The 19,425-nt window shown below is 35.2% G+C and overlaps 1 long non-coding RNA gene across 1 annotated transcript; it reads right to left on the bottom strand.

Annotated features, from left to right (window-relative positions):
• Positions 1 to 9,766: 9,766 nt before the first annotated feature.
• LOC141626644 (uncharacterized) lies at positions 9,767 to 12,997 on the bottom strand. Its single transcript, XR_012536246.1, has 4 exons — positions 12,832 to 12,997; positions 12,649 to 12,749; positions 10,259 to 10,708; positions 9,767 to 10,166 (listed from the first exon to the last, which is right to left on the bottom strand). It is a non-coding gene; the product is annotated as an uncharacterized LOC141626644 (long non-coding RNA).
• Positions 12,998 to 19,425: the final 6,428 nt, after the last annotated feature.

Below are 19,425 nucleotides of genomic sequence, written 5' to 3'. Positions count from 1 at the left end.
CTCGAGTTAATGAGGGCCAATTTGCGACTCCGGTACGTCTCCCGAGTCTTTGTGGTAGCTCCAAACAACTCCCCTCGACTCCCTAAGTTCATTAAATTAATTTGTTTAGGTGCCGGAATCTTCGGCTCTGATACCACTTTGTAACACCCCCTCATACCAAGGTGCCTTACCAGGACCACCCTACCATGAAAGTGTGTTACCATCTCGGTTGCCCGAGGTTAGTACATATCAAAAGCGTCTGAACTGAGCACATTTATTAAAGTACTGTAAAGTATAAAGTTTACATCAACCAAATCCAAAACTTGATTCAACTAAATAAAACTTCAATGTCTAACAATAAAAGAAATCAACTAAGACTCAGACGGTGATACTATAACTAGTGATGACAATACTCCCATGACTGTCCCCAAGCTCATCACTAGCAATACATCAAGCCTGCTCACCATCCCCGAATGGATCACCGCAGATTCCACAAACAACAACGGGGTCAGTATTACTCAATCAATATCAGACAAACAAACGAAGTAATCAACTGATCATCGCCCAATCCCAATCTTTCGTTCTCACACTGTAACGGACTACACACCGAAGTGTGTAGCCCTGCCAGATTACCCATCGCAATAGGTAATCCTTGCCGCTAGTGGGTGACCGCAGCCGATCCCACCTTGTCCAGCTCCTCAACGAGCGACAAACAATCCCTGTCCCTTAATGTGCACATCCCCTCCCGTGGCGGGTTCCACGGAGGGCGAACTAGGGTGTGAAGCCACTCCCGCAAGTGACTCCACCACAATCACAATCACACGACATCACAGCCGTCACAACACCCTCACACCAACATTGTCACAATAATCTCCATACTCCGATGATCAACAGATAACAATAGTCACACAACAAACATGTCTTAACAATGAACAGTAAACTGAGTAGGGAAACCCTACCTTAGCAATCAACAGTAGAATGAACTCGAACAATCAGAAAGGCTCCTCTACGAAGTCTTCTCCTATAAAATAATCACATAACACAATTACACATTGCACAACCCCCATATTCCCAATTCCGTAAATGTACACAGTAACCCCAACGAATACGAATAACATAGAAATAGAACTTACCAACAGTAGAATGAGGAATTATACGCAAGAACTCCGAAGATTACACACACAACAACGCAATGGAATGATTAGGAAGTGATTAGGGAGAGATTAGGGTTAACGTAGAAATGATGAAGTTTGAAATGATGTTTAGAAACTGACGCGGGATATAAAAACAATCATAAACACTCCCTAATCAAACCGTCAAAATAACACTCTCCAGACCGGATACTCGGTCGAGTAAAGATATACTCGGCCGAGTATCCTCTACTCGGTCGAGTATTCACTATACTCGGCTGAGTATTCCTCGCCAGAACCAAAACAACCCACGACAACAGCACTACTCGGCCGAGTAGGCTCTACTCGGTCGAGTAGTCACCAAAGAAAATCCGTAGTATTACAGTTAGAATCTAATTCGGTATGCGTAGCTGCTGAAGAGGACACCTTAAAATTAGAAGAAGATCAGAGACACTTTTTTTTTTTTACTTTTCTTTAAGATATCCAGTTATTGTACTGTGTTAGTTCAGTTATTTCAATGTATTAGTTGGATTATTGTATTTCATTTTGCGTAAGGTTATTCTAATATACAAACTATGCTTTTATTTCTCTAATCTTTCCAGTTATTTTATAGTGTTTATATGGTTATCTCGATACTCATAGGTAGTTATTGTATTTTAGTTGCATAGTTATTTTCAACTTACGCCCTTTTTTGTTTTTATTTATTTTAGTGAGCTTCATCTCTATATAATAACACGATTTACTCATTATAATAACTGAGTTTCTACATACAATAGCTGCAAATACCAGAGTTTTATATCACAAGATAGAAATTTCAATATAATTGAGTTTAATCTCAATACAATAACACGATGTATTATTTGAGATGCTTAGATGTGATGATGAAGATGCATAGTTTGTTCGAGATGCTTATGTGTAATGTGATGGAGACAAAATAGTTATATAATGAAAGCAAGTCGTTTTTTTTAACGTTGTTATAATGAAATGGCAACTTATTCAATTAAACAAGATGAAAATAAACAATCGATAGAAAGTTGACTATATCTAAGTTTCATCTCCATACAATAACATGAGTTACTCATTACAATATCTGAGTTTTTACATTACAATAACTAAAAATACCAGTGTTTTACATTACAATAACTGAGTTTCTACATTACAATAACTGAGTTTCTACATTGGAATAACTGTGAATATCAGAGAACATTGTTCTCAATAAACAATTGAGTTAACTATTAAATGACCAAGTATATACATTAATTATTCCACTGAACGTCAACTGTCCGTGTTCACCTTGATTCAACCTGTAAATCACCAAAAATAATGAATTATTTCATTGAATATTATATACATCCAAGAAGTAACTCGAAGATACAATAACTGTGTTTTAATAATACAATAATTGCATTAAAGTAATACAATAATCGAGATGTAATGTTACAACAACTGCATTTTGTAAGAACATCATATAGAATAACTCGGTAAATATATTACAACTACTGGATTATAAAATAACTATAAATGACTTTAAACAACTAGCGAGTGAACAAGAAATTTGAATATTTTTGAGTTTTATAATAACACAATTTATTCATTACAATAATCGAGTTTCTACATTAAAATAACTACAAATACCAGATTTCTATAGTACATAATATCTTAGTTTCTAAATTACAATAATTACAAATATCAGAGTTTTTACATTACAATAATTGAGTTTGTACATTACAATAACCGAGTTTCTATATTACAATAACTGACTTTCTGAATTTGAATAACCATTAAATAACCACGTTTCTTCATTACAATAACTGAGTTTCGAAATTCATCTAGACATTTGAACAAACAGTTGGTGTGCTAATCTAGATTACAAACAATTTTTCAGGATTATGATAATAAATCAGCAATCAAATGTCAACGGTATAATAAACAAGCATACTAACGAAGTAGAATCAGAACACAGTTATTTTATTGCAATAGCTACGTAAATCAATTAAGTTATACGATTATTAGCTATGAAATCATAAATGATATTCATACCTTCGTTTTGATTACAAAAAACACACATAAATCATATTAGAATTCGTTATTTGATTCAAATACTCCAGTAATTCGAGTATTAAATAAGAAATATTCATAACTTCATTGTGATTTCAACAGTTAGGGTTTTTGGAAATTTGAGTATTAATTTAAGAAAAAATTGATACTTTCAATTGAATTAATCGAAATAGTGAATGAATTTTGTGTCAATTTGAGGATTTGCAAAAAAAAAATGTGAAGAATCGATGAAATTTTTGATCAACTTTGACGATTTTTTGTGCGATTTTTCATCGTAACAGAGTAGCTGGTATTTGATGAGAAAGTAGAGAGAGAGAGGAGGGGAGAAAGACAGAGAGAGAGATGTGTTGTTTTTTTTATCGCTGATTTTTTTTTATCAATTGGTTTTGTTAGGTCAATTGTATATATATGCGGGGGTAACTCACGAAAAGTGACAAACTCAACGGATCTTGCCTATATATATATATATATATATATATATATATATATATATATAGAGAGAGAGAGAGAGAGAGAGAGAGAGAGAGAGACTCTTCATTATGTAGCAAATAAGTGATAAAACTATTGAATACTCTATTATATTATAGGCCGAATACTATTTTAACCTAGACTATTCGACAACTTCACATAAATAAAAATCCGTTCACAATTTCATCTACTAAAATATTTCATGTACTGCCTGCTTATAATTAGGAGCTAATAAGTTAATTGATTAAATAAAAACTGTTTGACAAACTAACAGAAAGGTAGTTATTTTTTTGGGAAAATGACATAAAAAGACCTAAAAAGTACGCCATATTTAATATCATAAAAAAAAAAAAAACAGGTAGCTTATTCTCACATGCTACTCTTATATTGATACATTATTTATCTACCAAATACTTAAGAAAATTTAAGATAAATGAAATTGTGGTCAAATTTGCATAAACTTATTTTTTTAAAGCAATAACCTAAATATGAGATATTTCATGATTTAATTTCCCGAACTTTCTCATATCAAATTAATTTATTTATGATGTTTTTTCTAGCCATGTTTACTTTGTAATCCCCTACAAAATCTAGTGCAAAACAGTGGCGGAAACACTGTCGAATGGGATAAAATACACAAAGATAAAAGTTCTAACTGTTATAAATTGAGAATGTGTAAAATTCGCAGAGATAAAATTCAAATGGCCAAGTCTAAACAATTGTCACTTTTGTAAAAAGGGCGAAAATAAAAATTCCTCAAAAGTGTTCAAACTAAAACCATAAAGGAAAGTAGAAAAACAGAGTAGGATCTTCAAACTACTCGCTAGCTCACATAGAAATCCCCAGCAAAGTTAACACCTGTCATGTTATAAACATAACAGCCACAATCAGTGGGGAGTAACTCGACGTTCTCCCAGCCATATCACATGATATTAATGTTACAACAGCAATAATATATCAAAAATAGATTGAAATATCAAAACATATGTAACAAAAATAAGTTACCAATATCACGCTTAGAATAAACGTGCTGAATGCTTAAAAGCAAAATTCCTCAAATGACAGAATGGAAATAATACAGTTCGGGCTAGATTTTCATTTTAGCTATACTCCTTGATACCGCAGCATCTTACACTAGTTTCGGGAACTCAGTGTCACGCAAAGGTGACCAACTCCAAGTCCACTCACTAGACAACAAGTTATAATAGGACATGTCTTACCAAGCAGTGCGAAGTCTTAGTCTAAGTACATGTACATGACTCTACGACAATCTGTATCGCCCGCAGGATACCCAATCATATAACTGTATAAGAACCTGTATTCCTTAGTTCATTATTCTTTGCCCTTACATTAATTATTCCAAACTTAAAAATTATTCCCAAAATAGTATACTATTCAAAGTTATTATTTCAAAGGCTCGTAAGTGAACTACACTTTTATTTCTTCAAAACAAGAAGCTTAGACTTTATTTTCAAAAGTATAAAATAAATTCAAGGTTACGAATTACTAACGTTACTGTACTAAAGCTTAGAATAAGCCAAAGATTTAATGTACTTTAGTAAGATATATATTATTGGGCCTTAACGAGACAAACTCTTAAAATCAGATTTTAAAAACAGGACATCAGTACTATAAAATTCATAATTAAATACAGAAAAATAGAAATGATGCAAGGCCAATTTTTTTGGTTTTCAGTAGTCTTAGCTACAACTTTTATTTTATAATAGACTTCAGAAAACGAAACCAACAGGGTTATAAAAATTCATTTCTAAATGCTGTCAGAAATCGACACCAATAATATTTCTGTTCATAAAACGACTTTAAGAAAACATTTTAAGGCAAAGAAAAATTTTAAACATAACTAGACATTCCAAAGTTTATGTAGGAAAAAGATTAGACACTGGTTCATAAGAGAAAGTCATTTTACGAATTATTCTTTTGACTAATGACAGATTTGCAGTTTACAGGTGAACTGTTCATAAATAATTTATTCTGAACAAACCGTAAATCGAAAAATTATGAAATTTTATAGAGATATTCTTGACTAAAAATATATAGGAGTCTCTTTTTTTACGTTTTTGTGTTTGAGCAATTTAAACACACGAAATAAATTTTAGAAACAGACTGACATATTTTACAGATTTTACAACAGTTTTCACCAAAACTTATAAAATGCTTCTAAAATCGAAAACAAGGTTTCATGACCTAAACTTTAACACAAACTTCAATATACAGTGTCTCGGCCACATATTAAAATTTCGAGAATTAATATTATGATTTAGTATTTTAAATATAATTAAAACAGTACAACATTACTATCTTTGCAATAATCACAATGACATTATAAAATCTAAAACAATTACCATACTTCCAAATTAGGCACCACGAAAATTCATGATATCATAAAATCCATTATTCATTTCAAAAAAATAATTTACACCACTTTAAAATATAAAAACGAATTATTGCATCCCTATTATCAAAACAATCGATTAAAACATAAAATCAATAAACCAACTAAATAATTCCCACTTTGACAAGATAAAACTATTAATAGCCAAAATAATATATAAAAATCATAATTCCAGAACTTAATAATTTCGAAAATCCTACGAGAGTACAATTCATCATAAGCATTAAAAAATTCGCTAATACATACAACTACAACAATTAAATCGTGTAATACCGAGTAACGTCGAAGTTACCCTATTTGTCAAGATCTGAATCAACAAAATACCTGTAATACTATTGATTTTATAGGCCAGTACTCGACCGAGTATGGCCTACTCGGTTCGAGTAAAGTGTGTTGGGTATTCTGTTTGGCTTCTGCCCCGGAATACTCGGCCGAGTATGGGTAATACTCGACCGAGTAGAGGGTACTCGGCCGAGTATACTTTATACTCGACCGAGTATCTGGTCTGACAGGTTTAATTCCGCGATTTGGTTAAGGTGATTAGAGATTATTATAAATTATACTTTTACGGTTTCTGAATCATTTTACCAAAACTAAACGACGCTCACTTCTCTCTCTAATCACCCTAACCATTCTCAAAGCTAATTGACCGGTCGCAAGTCTACACTTCCGTCTCTTGTCTCAATTTAATGGGTAAGTCTCTAGTTCGTTGTAATCTGCTAATAGGTTGTCTTTTAGGGTTTTGCCCCAATTTGTGATTTGGGGGTTTAGGGTTTGTTCATCATATGTGTGTTGATTGTGGATTATAATTGTTGTAGGTGATGATGTGGTAATTGTTGTGCAACTATATGATTGATTGCAGCATAGCGGATTGCGAAAAGGTAGGGTTTCTCCTACTCAGTACTGTTAATTGATTGAGATTGCATATGTTTTATAATTGTTGTTATCTGCTGATCATCGGAGGTTGGGTTTTGTGGTGACGATGTTGGTGTGGTTGTGTTGTGGCGATTGTGGTGTTGTGACAGCTGTGATGCTGTGTGTGTGATTGTGGTAGAGTCACTTACGGGAGTGGCTTCACACCCTAGTTCGCCCTCCGTGGAACCCGTCACGGGAGGGGATGTGCACATTAAGGGACAGGGATTGTTAGTCGCTCGTTGAAGACCTGGACTAGGTGGGGATAGGCGGCGGTCACCCACTGGCGGCGAGGATACCTGTTGCGATGAGTAATCTGGCAGGGCTACACACTTTGGTGTGTAGTCGGTTACTGTGTGAGATCGGGAGACCGGGGATGGAGGATGATCAGCCGGTTACATTATGTGTTTGTCTTATCTTGATTGAACGGTACTGACCCCGTGTTATTTTTTAAAACCTGCGTTGATCCATTCGGGGATGGTGAGCAGATTATGATAGGTAATGCAGATGTTTAGCTATAGGAGAGTCATGGGGAGTCATCAGTTGAGTCTAGCTTCCGCAGTTACAAGTTTAGATGTCTTTGATTTCAGTTGTATTGAGACCTTATACTTTTATTTTTGAGTCGACCGAGTTTTATGTAATCGCTAACTCTTTATACTTTAATAAATGTGTTTTTGGATTGTTGCTTTTGATATATACTTACCTCGGGCAACCGAGATGGTAACAGACTTTCATGCTAGGATAGTCCTTGGCAAGGTACCTTGGTATGAGGGGGTGTTACAAGTGGTATCAGAGCCAACGATTCCGGCACCTAAAACTAATGAACCCAATGAACTTAGGGAGTCTGAATAAAATGAACCCGGGGAGAGTTATTTGGAGCTACCGTAAGGACTTGGGAGACGTCCCGGAGGTGCACTAAGGCCCTTACGATCTCAAGCAGATCACATGGCGGGAAACTGTTGTATGTTTGAGTCATGTGTGTTTGATACCTGTAGTTTGAATCTTGTGCATGATTGGATGGAATGATGAAGAAGTGGAATGTGATAGTGGTTGAAAGATGTATTGAGGATTGTTGATGTTAAACTTTGAGCATGGAATATGTTGGCATGTTAAGTGTTGGAACATGATAAAACATGAAAGGTGAATTACGAATTCGTATACGATAGTTCTTGAGCATGAAATATGTTGAGTATGTTACCTGTTTAATATGTGGCTTTCCAAAGGGTAGTGGTACATGTGTATAAGATTATGATGATGTTAATGTTTGGTTGTTGGTAGTAGCATGTGATTAAGGTCATGCGTATATATATATATATATATATATATATATATATATATATATATATATATATATATATATATATATATATATATATATATATATATATATATATATAGAGGTGGGATCCGGTGAGAACGACCACTCGGTGAGAACGGTGAGAACACACTAGATACATTAGAATATATATAAAAGGTGCACTTTTTTTTTTTTTTTTTTTACCACATCTCAGATACACTTTTAACTAAAGTAGGTACACTTTTTACCAAAATTCTATATACGCATTTTAAGGATGTAGATACACTTTTTTTTTTTTTTTTTTTTGCCAAATCTCATATACACTTTTAACTAAAGTAGGTACACTTTTTACCAAAATTCTATATACGCATTTTAAGGATGTAGATACACTTTTTTTTTTTTTTTTGCCAAATCTCATATATACACTTTTAACTAAAGTAGGTACACTTTTTACCAAAATTCTATACACGCATTTTAAGAATGTAGATACATTTTTTTTTACCAAATCTCATATACACTTTTAACTAAAGTAGGTACACTTTTTACCAAAATTCTATATACGCATTTTAAGGATGTAGATACACTTTTTTTTTTTTTTTTTGCCAAATCTCATATACACTTTTAACTAAAGTAGGTACACTTTTTACCAAAATTCTATATACGCATTTTAAGGATGTGGATACACTTTTTTTTTTTTGCCAAATCTCATATATATACACTTTTAACTAAAGTAGGTACACTTTTTACCAAAATTTTATATACGCATTTTAAGAATGTAGATACATTTTTTTTTACCAAATCTCATATACACTTTTAACTAAAGTAGGTACACTTTTTACCAAAATTTATATACGCATTTTAAGAATGTAGATACACTTTTTTTTTACCAAATCTAATTGACACTTTTAACTAAAGTAGGTACACTTTTTAGCAAAATTCTATATACACATTTTAAGAATGTAAATACACTTTTTTATTCTAGGTACAATTTTTAAGTGAATTCTATATACAATATTTTTTATCCTAGGTACACTTTTGACTTTCATTCTATGTAAATTTTTTAAAGAATGTCTTTTTGCTAGCCTAAGTACAATTTTTTAATAGATTTTTTTTTAACCAAATGTCATATACGTTTTTTTTTTGGCAAAATGAAATAGATACATTTTCACTTTTTTTTTTTTTTTTTTTTTTTTTTTTTTTTTTTTTTTTGCAAAATGACATACTCCATCTATCGAAAACAACAGGCTCACCATGACATTTTGGCAAATTTAATAGCAAGGTGGGTGAACTTATGGAGTAAGGACTAAGGAGTAAGACTCACGATTTGGTCAATTTTTTTGCTGTACTTTGATGTATTCCAATTACATAGAAAAACTGATGTCTTTTTCCTTGCATCCTCTAGTCCATTTATTACATAGAATTTTGCGGTACTTTGGTCAATTCTATATACATCGAAGCTAGGAGAAGGGAAAACAAGATAGTAAAACAAAACAAAATCGGTTAAAATATGTAAGTAGAGCAATATTGAATTTAAGTTCTCTTTTTTCCTTTCCAATGCCATCTTGTTACATTTCCAAATCGAGTTCAATAGAAGCGTGGATTACCCACATATAGACATATAGCAGTCCAAAACAAGCTGACAGACTTTCGTCCTCATCGAACTCAAACTTCCTAACATTCTTTCACAAAATTAGATACAGTCACTTCAAATCTTCACTGCTGCCGCTTCTCTCTATGTTTTCACTACATCATCCTGTTAATATCCCTCATTCCTTTGCTTCCTTCTGTCCCTCCTTCTCTTCCAAAGCGGAATGTCAGGAGTAGCTTCACAGTGCTTCAGATTCGGATCCTTGCATCCTCTAGTCCATTTATTGCAGGGAGCAGATATATCACATACATAGCAATAACACTGCAATACAAAATTGCCACTGATTAAACTGGTATTACACATCTACAAAATTAACTTAAAAAAACACTCAGAAAAGATCACACAGTTATTACCAATTTGCAATGAGTTTCATGAGGAGTCTTCTTGAAAGGGTATGTTCCACATAAGTGCCTCGGATGTGGGTAATCCCTACAAGCCACCTGCAAATTCGAAAATTATTGGCATATCTTGTAAATAAGGTAGTTACCTTACTCTTAGGCAACAATATACTGATTAGTAGGACATCATGGTTATACGTATAACAATATGAGCTTGTATATATTGTGATTGGCTGAATGAATCAAACACAACAAAATGACACTGATGATGCAGGTCAAAAAATTGCAAAAACATTGCAAATCCGTGTAAATACGACTTTTGCTTCCGAAAAAAAAAATTGCTTCCGGCGGCTAACAAAATGACACTGATGATGAGAGTATCAGTTACAATAATGATCTGTGTAAATACGACTTTTGCTTCCCAAAAAAATTGTGTAAGTAATCTTCCTATATGTGCCTCCAAGCCTGAAACACGTAAACATTACAATTAATTAGATCGGTAACTACTGACAGGTGAAACCTTTTGCTAGTCATAACATGTTAAGGATCTTTATACCATTAAATATCAACCATGTTGTCGCATATATAACCATTAACAAGACACACACTTTAACGAATTCAATTTAAAACCTGATGATCAGCCATATCATTAAACTATCGTACACTCACTGTCTCAAAGAAGACTATTAAAGCACAACATCAACAATGAAATATCACATCTGTACACTAACAATGCAAATCCGAATCGAAATTAACATAGAACAACTAAAAGCCTAAGTAGTGAAATTAGTGTTAGCTAACATATCAACCTAATAAAACCAACACAAAATCGAACGAACTCAATCGGATGAAACCGAAATCAAACATGATTAAACTGCCTCAATGAAGCAATCTTCTGATCAGTTTTACTTTTCATCTTAGCCCTAACTCGGGAAAATAGGATTCATATATAGGGAAAATAGGATCCATTTTTGTAATTAATTTTTGTATAACAACAGTCTTTGGGAAGAAGAAAATATGAATGATTGTCCTATTTATAGACTAATAGAGAACTTTTTTCAAAGTAGGGTCTATTTTAAACTATTACTTTCAAATGGATCCATGTTATCACTTTTTTCGATTGACAATATCATGTAAAATTGATAAAGAAAATAAGATAGCGCCATTCGAAATTTTATCATTAATTATTGGTTTTCGAAAAAAAAAATTCATAGACTTGTCAATTTGTCAAATGAATATAAATGCCAAGCAGGGTACAATTGGGATGGTAGCCTAGTCAAATCACGAACATGATTGCACAGAACAAGGAATATACACAAAGGAAACGCAAAAAGCTCAAAACAAAGATAACTCAATATACAAAACCTATAAATCAATAGCACAATAAGGCTAGTTTCACATTCCAAACATCAAGAGGTTTAGAAATGCACTGAGATGAAAAATGATGCATAAAGAAAAGACATACACACTAATGTCATCACAGCCAAGAAGCTTAATAGGAGTACCAGATTTTGGAGTAACCATGTCAATATCAGAAAGCCCTTCTGAACAAACAAATTAACCAAGCTACCATGACCCTTTTTCCTACAGACCCAAACCAACCAACTCATTGTAGCATGCAACACTCCATTTGCACTACTGCCTACCATTTCTCTCCTAAAAATGACAAAAACTCTGAAATTGATAAACAAACTCATCAACCATATAATTAAGATCACCAACCAAATGAAATATTTGTAGAATTGTGTTAGACAATTTCATTTTAAAACCACCACACCATCTATCATTCTTTATGTTGACAATCTCATTTTAAAACCCAAATTAGCAGCATAGATTTTGTAGAATTGTATTCCCTTCTCTAATTTATAGAAACTCATACCCACAAAAGGCTTCAGATTATGTGCACAGACCGTATCCTTTCCTTTGAGATGGGCAATTATTAGTGTGTCCACAACTAACAGAAGGCATACGTACAATATATTAGTACATGAATCATCAAATTTTCTGAAAACTTATATGCACTAATTATATTAGTAGATACACTAATCAAATACGAAAACAACAACGCCTAATCATCGTCCAATTTTTCTGAAAACTGATACGCATCAGTTATATTACTAGATATGCTAATCAAATATGAAAAACAACGGTGATTATTTTTCTTCAAATTTTCTTTAGAACTGATACGCAACACTTATCTCACTAGATACACTAATCAAATACAAAAACACGACAATACATGATTTGATTGCACTAACAACGCCCAAAACGTTTGAATTAACAAGAATCTGAAAACAATTGAAACACCTGTAAATCAGAAAACGGCTAAAATACCAAAAAACTAGAAGGCGATAAAAACACACCTTGAATTCATAATATATGAACAAATTAAAGTATACACATACCTAAATTAGAAGATGTTTATTTGATAGCATTACTATCAGTTAGACCAATTGCATCAGCCGGAACAATAAAATCACTGGAACTTTCCATCTCCATTAAATCCCTATAAAAAAAATAAAATCAGTACAAATTTCCATGTGCATACATCAATTATGTGAGAAAATTTGAAAATTTAATCAACGTACATCAATGTCTTAGAACAATATGTATCAATTAAGATCAATTTCGTTGATTTTGTGGCGTTGTTTACTAAGAATGACGGGGGTTTTCTGGATTTCTCGGGTTTTTCTGAGAGGTAGTGAGAGAAGGGAAAGGTAGAGAGAGAAGGGAAAAGTTGAGTAATGTCATCGTGTTTTTGTTTTTATTTGTTTCGGTCGATAATATCAGCCGTACAATTGTTTTAAAATCTTATGGTTATAGGTCGTTCTCACCGTTCTCACCGAGTGTTCGTTCTCACCGGATCCTAAATCTATATATATATATATATATATATATATATATATGAATGATGTGTTTAATTTTCATGTGAGTACGATAAGAGTTCAATTATGTACTGCTTTCTTGAAGTATTGAGTTGTTGTTGTTGCCTTATGCATGTTCAAATTGTTTGGGTTTAGAAAATTTGATTTGTACCAAGATCGATTACGGAAGGGTTGTCTTAAAACTGTCATAAGTCGAGTTATATAAATGATATGGCTGTGATTCCAAGTTGAGGTGAGAGCTTGTCTTCTTACGATTCTAACGATAGGTCACACGCCCAAAACGACCAAGTAATGAGTGAGATATGACTGTTTTACGAAAACTGGTTGATGCTGAGAATCGTGTTGGTACTCGACTGAGTAAAGTAATACTCGAGCGAGTAATCCTCTGTGATAATTACGTTCGCTTCTGGAGTCGAAAACTCGGCCGGGTAATATAGTTACTCGACCGAGTATCCTGTACTCGACCTAGTATGCTATGTACTCGACCGAGTACCTCAGTGGGCGGCTATTTTGAGTCGGTGGCTATATTTTCACCTTAATTTTTATGTTCGTGGCTATGTTCTTACATTTGTTTTGAGTCGTGGGGTATGTGCACACGTATGTTTTGAGTCTTAATGTATTCTTTTATATATGTGACGGTCTTGATACGTAAGTTACCAAATGCTATGATAGGGAGGATGCCGGTGTATGAGGGATAGGTGTTGGATATAAAGGACATGAGTTATATGTGGTTGTGAGGGATAGTGGAACAAGAAAAGAGTAGATTGATGAGCTAATCGAGACAAGGAGCATGTTTTGTGAGATATAATGAGTGATATAGTCGTGGGTTGAGTAATATAAAAGTAAGTGTATATGGGCAAGGGTGATGTAAGTGTAAAGAAACGTGAGAATGAAAGATTGAGATGAGGGATACGAATAGTGGCATATTGGGATATGTAAGGATTTATGAAGGGAGACGGTTTAGATTGAGTTGCTTAAGGATATAGGTGACAAAAGGTCCCTATAGAGAGATGGAAACGAATAGTGTATAGTGAGGTCAAGTTATGTCGCGATGAGTAGACAGTGGTTGATTTGGGAACTTGGAATATCAAGAGGTGAGCCTAGTGTGTAATTCTTTGGGCAATTAATGGTATGAGATGAATTTTTGGTTTCCTAGGGATGCGACATGGAGATACGGCTTATTGAAGAATAATCGTTAGTGTGTAGAGTTGATGGTAACAAGTGCGGGTGAATAGTATGATGGGAGGAGATAAGTGATAAGAAATAAAGAGAAGATATCGATATGAATTACTGGAATTTGGGTTGTGGAGTAATAAGAAGGTAATCGGATTACTAAAGAGTTAGGTAGAAAGAGAAAGGAGATGAATTATTAATTGGTGTTATTGAGTAAAAGGGGAAAGAGGGATGGAAGTAAGTTGAGAGAACGTTGACCGGAGTTAAGGAGCATGAAGGTAGGAAATTATGGATATGTACGATAGCCTCACTAGAGGGTATGAGTTAATAGTTATATAGGAGAGCAGGACGACATGTTAGCCGTGAGTTTCGAGGTATTAAGGGAATAAGAAGCTGGTAGAGTCTTTGCACGATCTGAGATTTTGGTGGAGAGTTAGGTAACGATATGATAAAGGATAGAATTGGGAATAATGTTGAGGTATATTTTGTTGATGGATTGAATGTTCGTTATTTGGGATGATAACCAAAGGGAGGAAACGGATTGTTATATTAAGAAGTGATAGTAAGAGAGTAATCACATGAAGGATGTTGGCGTCATAGTATTGTCACTAGTGGTTGAGGATGATGTTAGCTGTCCTAATGAGGTTGATCTTGTGGAGGTGATTAGTATGTTTGGTTGTGAGGGAGTATAAGATATAGATATATGAAGTGCTCGCTGGAAGTTGAGCAATAATGTTATGGCTACATTTGTCGGAGGGGTGATAATTGCGTGTATGAGAGGATATGTGATGAAAGGCACCTGAGTTAAGTCGGGATGAGAGGTATTCATTGTCAAGTGGTAACTTACGTGGTCAGGATTTGCTAGTTAGATTCGATTATGGGTCCATGAGGTGTGTAATGGTGTGGCGTGATCGTTACGAGTCGTTATGTGTGTGTGTTCCACGTCATATGTTATACTTATATGTGTATGTATGATATCTGTAAGTGATGGTGTGAGGTTCCGGCCTCAAGAGTCATGGTATGGATAATATTTATAAGGTTTGTATTTGTGATCCCGTCTAATGTGCTGCGTCGTTATCTGGTATAGCAGTTTTAAGACAGTCTTGTGGTCAAGGAAGTTGTGCTGAGTTAGTATTATGAGATTGTAAGAGTTGCAATGACTATTGATGTGGTGTTGTGCACTAGGCACGGTAATTCGTGTTGTGATACGAGTATTTTCGTGTTGTCATCAATCGTTGTTTGTTTACTGCTATTTCTTGTCAGTGCCGGTCGGGGCATATAGACCGTTGTGTTGTTTCATGATGTTTCTTACCAGTGTCAGCTTAGGAGTGAGAATAGAGTATGGTATGAGAGAGAGTTGGGTATGGTGCTGTTGATGTCATGGCATAGTAATATTCTGTTAATGGGACACCGTTGTGAGAGGTTGTTGGAGTGCTTTCGATCTTGTGTTAGATGAGGCATTGGTGGACATAGTTGTGAAAAGAAATTGTGGAACATGTGTGGTATTGTAACACCCCCATACTCCAAGTGCCTTACCAGGACCACCCAGGTATAAGGATGTTACCATCTCGGTTACCCGAGGCAATGATAATCAAATAAACAATAATGAAACAACGATTAAATAGAAATACTTAGTGAAAGGTTACAATCTCAAAACCAAAACCAAAAGTACAAATACATATTCTCAAACTAACTGTTTACTGATCTAACTGAAATGTTTATAAAAACTACTAAGCTACAGTGGAAGACTTCTATCATCGATCGTGGCACATCCCAAATATCCCAAAAGATGACTCAACTCATACCTGCTCAATATCTGCTCACCATCCCCGAATGGATCACCGCAGGTTTTAAAACAATAATCGGGGTCCGTACTATTTACATAAATTATATAACCAATGGAACAGTAAACAATACAGCTCATACAATCATACTCAATCATCCACTCCACTCCATCTCCGTCACCGACTGTCCACTGACTAGCCCCCGCCATGGGGGGGACCGCAGTCATACCCACCAAATCCCCGCTCATCATACCGAGCGATAACCCTGTTCCATTAATGTGCACATCCCCTTCCGTGACGGGTTCCATGAAGGGCGAAACTAGGGCGTGAAGCCACTCCCGCAAGTGACTCCACTCAGCCGAGAACGCATCTCGAGAACCGTAGACAAACAATCACAATCACAATATCAACAACCGTCTGAATCTATCAACAATGTATAATCACAACCGTCTGAATCAATCAACCACACTAACTACAGCACAATCACCATACATTATGTAAGTAATACTGAGTAGGGAAACCCTACATGGAAAGCACAACAATCAGACGATCTCACAGTTGATATCAAAAAACTTCCTCTATGAATCCTCCTCCTAATATACAAACACATAATCACTACCAAGCATACAAACAACAAAAACCCCCAAATCCCCAAACTAGGGTTTAACCAACTTTAAAGAAACATCATAAAAAAAGGTATATATGTCTTACCCTCGACGCAAGGATCACAACGGTATAAAGGAAAGTGAAATCCGACCTTCCAAGCTCCGGTATTTGCCAACAATGCGATTAAAGCTAATAACGTAGTTTGCTTTCTCTTCTCACAGTGATTAGGTTTTGAAAAGTGATTTAGGAACAATGACGGAAGTATTATATACTCTAATCGCATTATTAACAAAACCCGAGAAAACAGCCCCCGTAAACCGGCTACTCGATCGAGTAGCTAAGGTACTCGATCGAGTGCCCCCTTACTCGATCGAGTACCCACTTTACTCGATCGAGTGCCCAACAGGTCAGAAACTATTTTATTTCGCAACACGCCCTTACTCGATAGAGTACCTCAAGACTCATAAATACGTAGTTTTACAGTCTTCCCTCCTTAAAAAGAACTTCGTCCCCGAAGTTCAAACCACAATAAAACAAAGACACACACTACGCATTCCCGACTCAACAACCAAAACAAAACTCAACATTAAAAACATGTTATTAACCCAAACTCAACCCGACTCAACGACAACAACCATGCCGACAGAACATAAAAAGGGTATAAAACTCACAAAAACTCTTTGTGATCATCTCCTGCCCTCCTAAAAGAAACAAGGTTACGTCCCCATAACTATACATACCTGATAAAAAAGGAAAGGGTAGCGCTCTCTCATGATATCCTCTGCCTCCCATGTAGCTTCCTCAGTCTCGTGGTTAGACCAAAGGATCTTAAGCAAAACTGTGTCACCACTCCTAGTCTTCCTAACCTTCCGGTCAAGAATCTGCTTAGGTACCTCAAGATATGATAAAGACTCATCTAGTTCTAAACTCTCTGCCTCTAACACATGTGACGGGTCACTTACATACATCCACAGCTGCGATACATGAAACACATTATGCACTCTCTCTAATGTAGCAGGTAAAGCCAGACGATAAGCAACTTCCCCAACTCTCTCTAAGATCTCATAAGGACCGATGAACTTCTGGCTCAGCTTGCCTTTCTTCCCAAATCTCATAACCCCACACATAGGAGACACTTTCAGAAGAACCTTATCCCCAACCTGAAACTCTATATCCCGGCGATGAAGATCTGCATAACTCTTTTGCCTATCCTGAGCTGCTCTCATCCGTTCCCTGATCATCTTTATCTGTTCAACCATCTCATGTACCATCTCTGGTCCTGGAACCACTGCCTCAGCATTGTCATCCCAATAAATCGGACTCCTGCATCTCCTCCCATATAAAGCCTCAAACGGTGCCATGCCAATACTAGTGTGATAGCTGTTGTTGTAAGAAAACTCTATCAAATCCAACCTCTGTTCCCAGCTACCACCAAAGTCCATCACACAATCTCGTAACATATCCTCAAGAGTTTTGATTGTTCTCTCAGTCTGACCGTCTTGTTGGAGCCGGTGTCCTCCAGGTAGTGCGGATAACATTATTGCACGTACACTTGTACGGACAAGTGGGAGCTTGTTGGGGCTGGTGTCCTCCACAGTTAGTGCAATGACATATAAATATCTAAAAGGATCAAAGGGTATACTTTTTTAATATTATCAGTTGGTCCACGTTTATCAATAACGGTTGGCTTGCTAGATAAGTTTGACGTTATTGTCATACAGATGGTGGTGATCAACTGGTCCCTAAAAGTCACACCCATAGGATACGTTTGAGAGATGTGACGGTATGAAAATACAGTCATGTTGATGCCTAATATGACTAAACGGTTAGTCGGAGTTATTGACTAATAATTAGTCAAACGCGATGTTGAGATATTTATTTAATACGGATTAAATAATACTGGCTAAGGTGAATTAAGCGGTTAATTCGTAAATTGAATATAAACGGTTATATTTAATTAATGTATATTGAATTGATTAATTATACAATATTGTCATTGTCGGACAAGTATTAACATGTCGACTTATTCATGTTATTAGTCGATATTTTAATATCCGATAACGGATAACGATTTATGATTAAAACCCGTCATATACATTTAGCAAAACGAGTCGGACCACGAGTTAAATAAGGAGAAAGTGGAAAGCCCACTCCCTCCCTTAGCATTCAGTCGATCAATAGAACAAAAGGAGAGTCCTTCTCTCCTTTTGACCTAATCCTTCTCATTTGAAGAAAAATTAGGGTTTTGGAGTCTTTTTCTCTGAAATTCTAGATCTCACATCAAAAACCTCACAAAAGCTCTCTCAATATTGCAAGGCAATCAGAGAGCAATTTCTAGCACAAGGGGCATAGTCTCAGACGATCTTGGGTGCAACGATTAGGAGGAAATCTGCGTTGATTTCTGTTCTTAGGCCGTTTTGCACAGGACCCGAGGTTGATTCTTATTTTTTTATCGTTTCTCTTGTTTTCCGTTTATGACCATTAATCACATGATAAATTATGTTATAGTCCTTAATTTTAAGGGGTTTTATACGGATATTACCCTACAAGTGGTATAGTCACAATTGTGTCCTACGAGATATCCGTATAACTCGCCTCTGTGATTGGTCAGTCAACCGTTTGACTTATGGCTCGTTGAACCCACCATCAACCAACGTCACAAAATAATTGCCAGAGTTATCAGCTCACTTGGGCAATTAAGGACCAAAAATATAATGTTTGTTCAGTTCACTTT

Source organism: Silene latifolia, chromosome Y (assembly GCF_048544455.1).
Source record: "Silene latifolia isolate original U9 population chromosome Y, ASM4854445v1, whole genome shotgun sequence".
Lineage (NCBI taxonomy): Eukaryota > Viridiplantae > Streptophyta > Magnoliopsida > Caryophyllales > Caryophyllaceae > Silene > Silene latifolia.
This window is presented reverse-complemented; position numbering and strand designations above follow the sequence as displayed.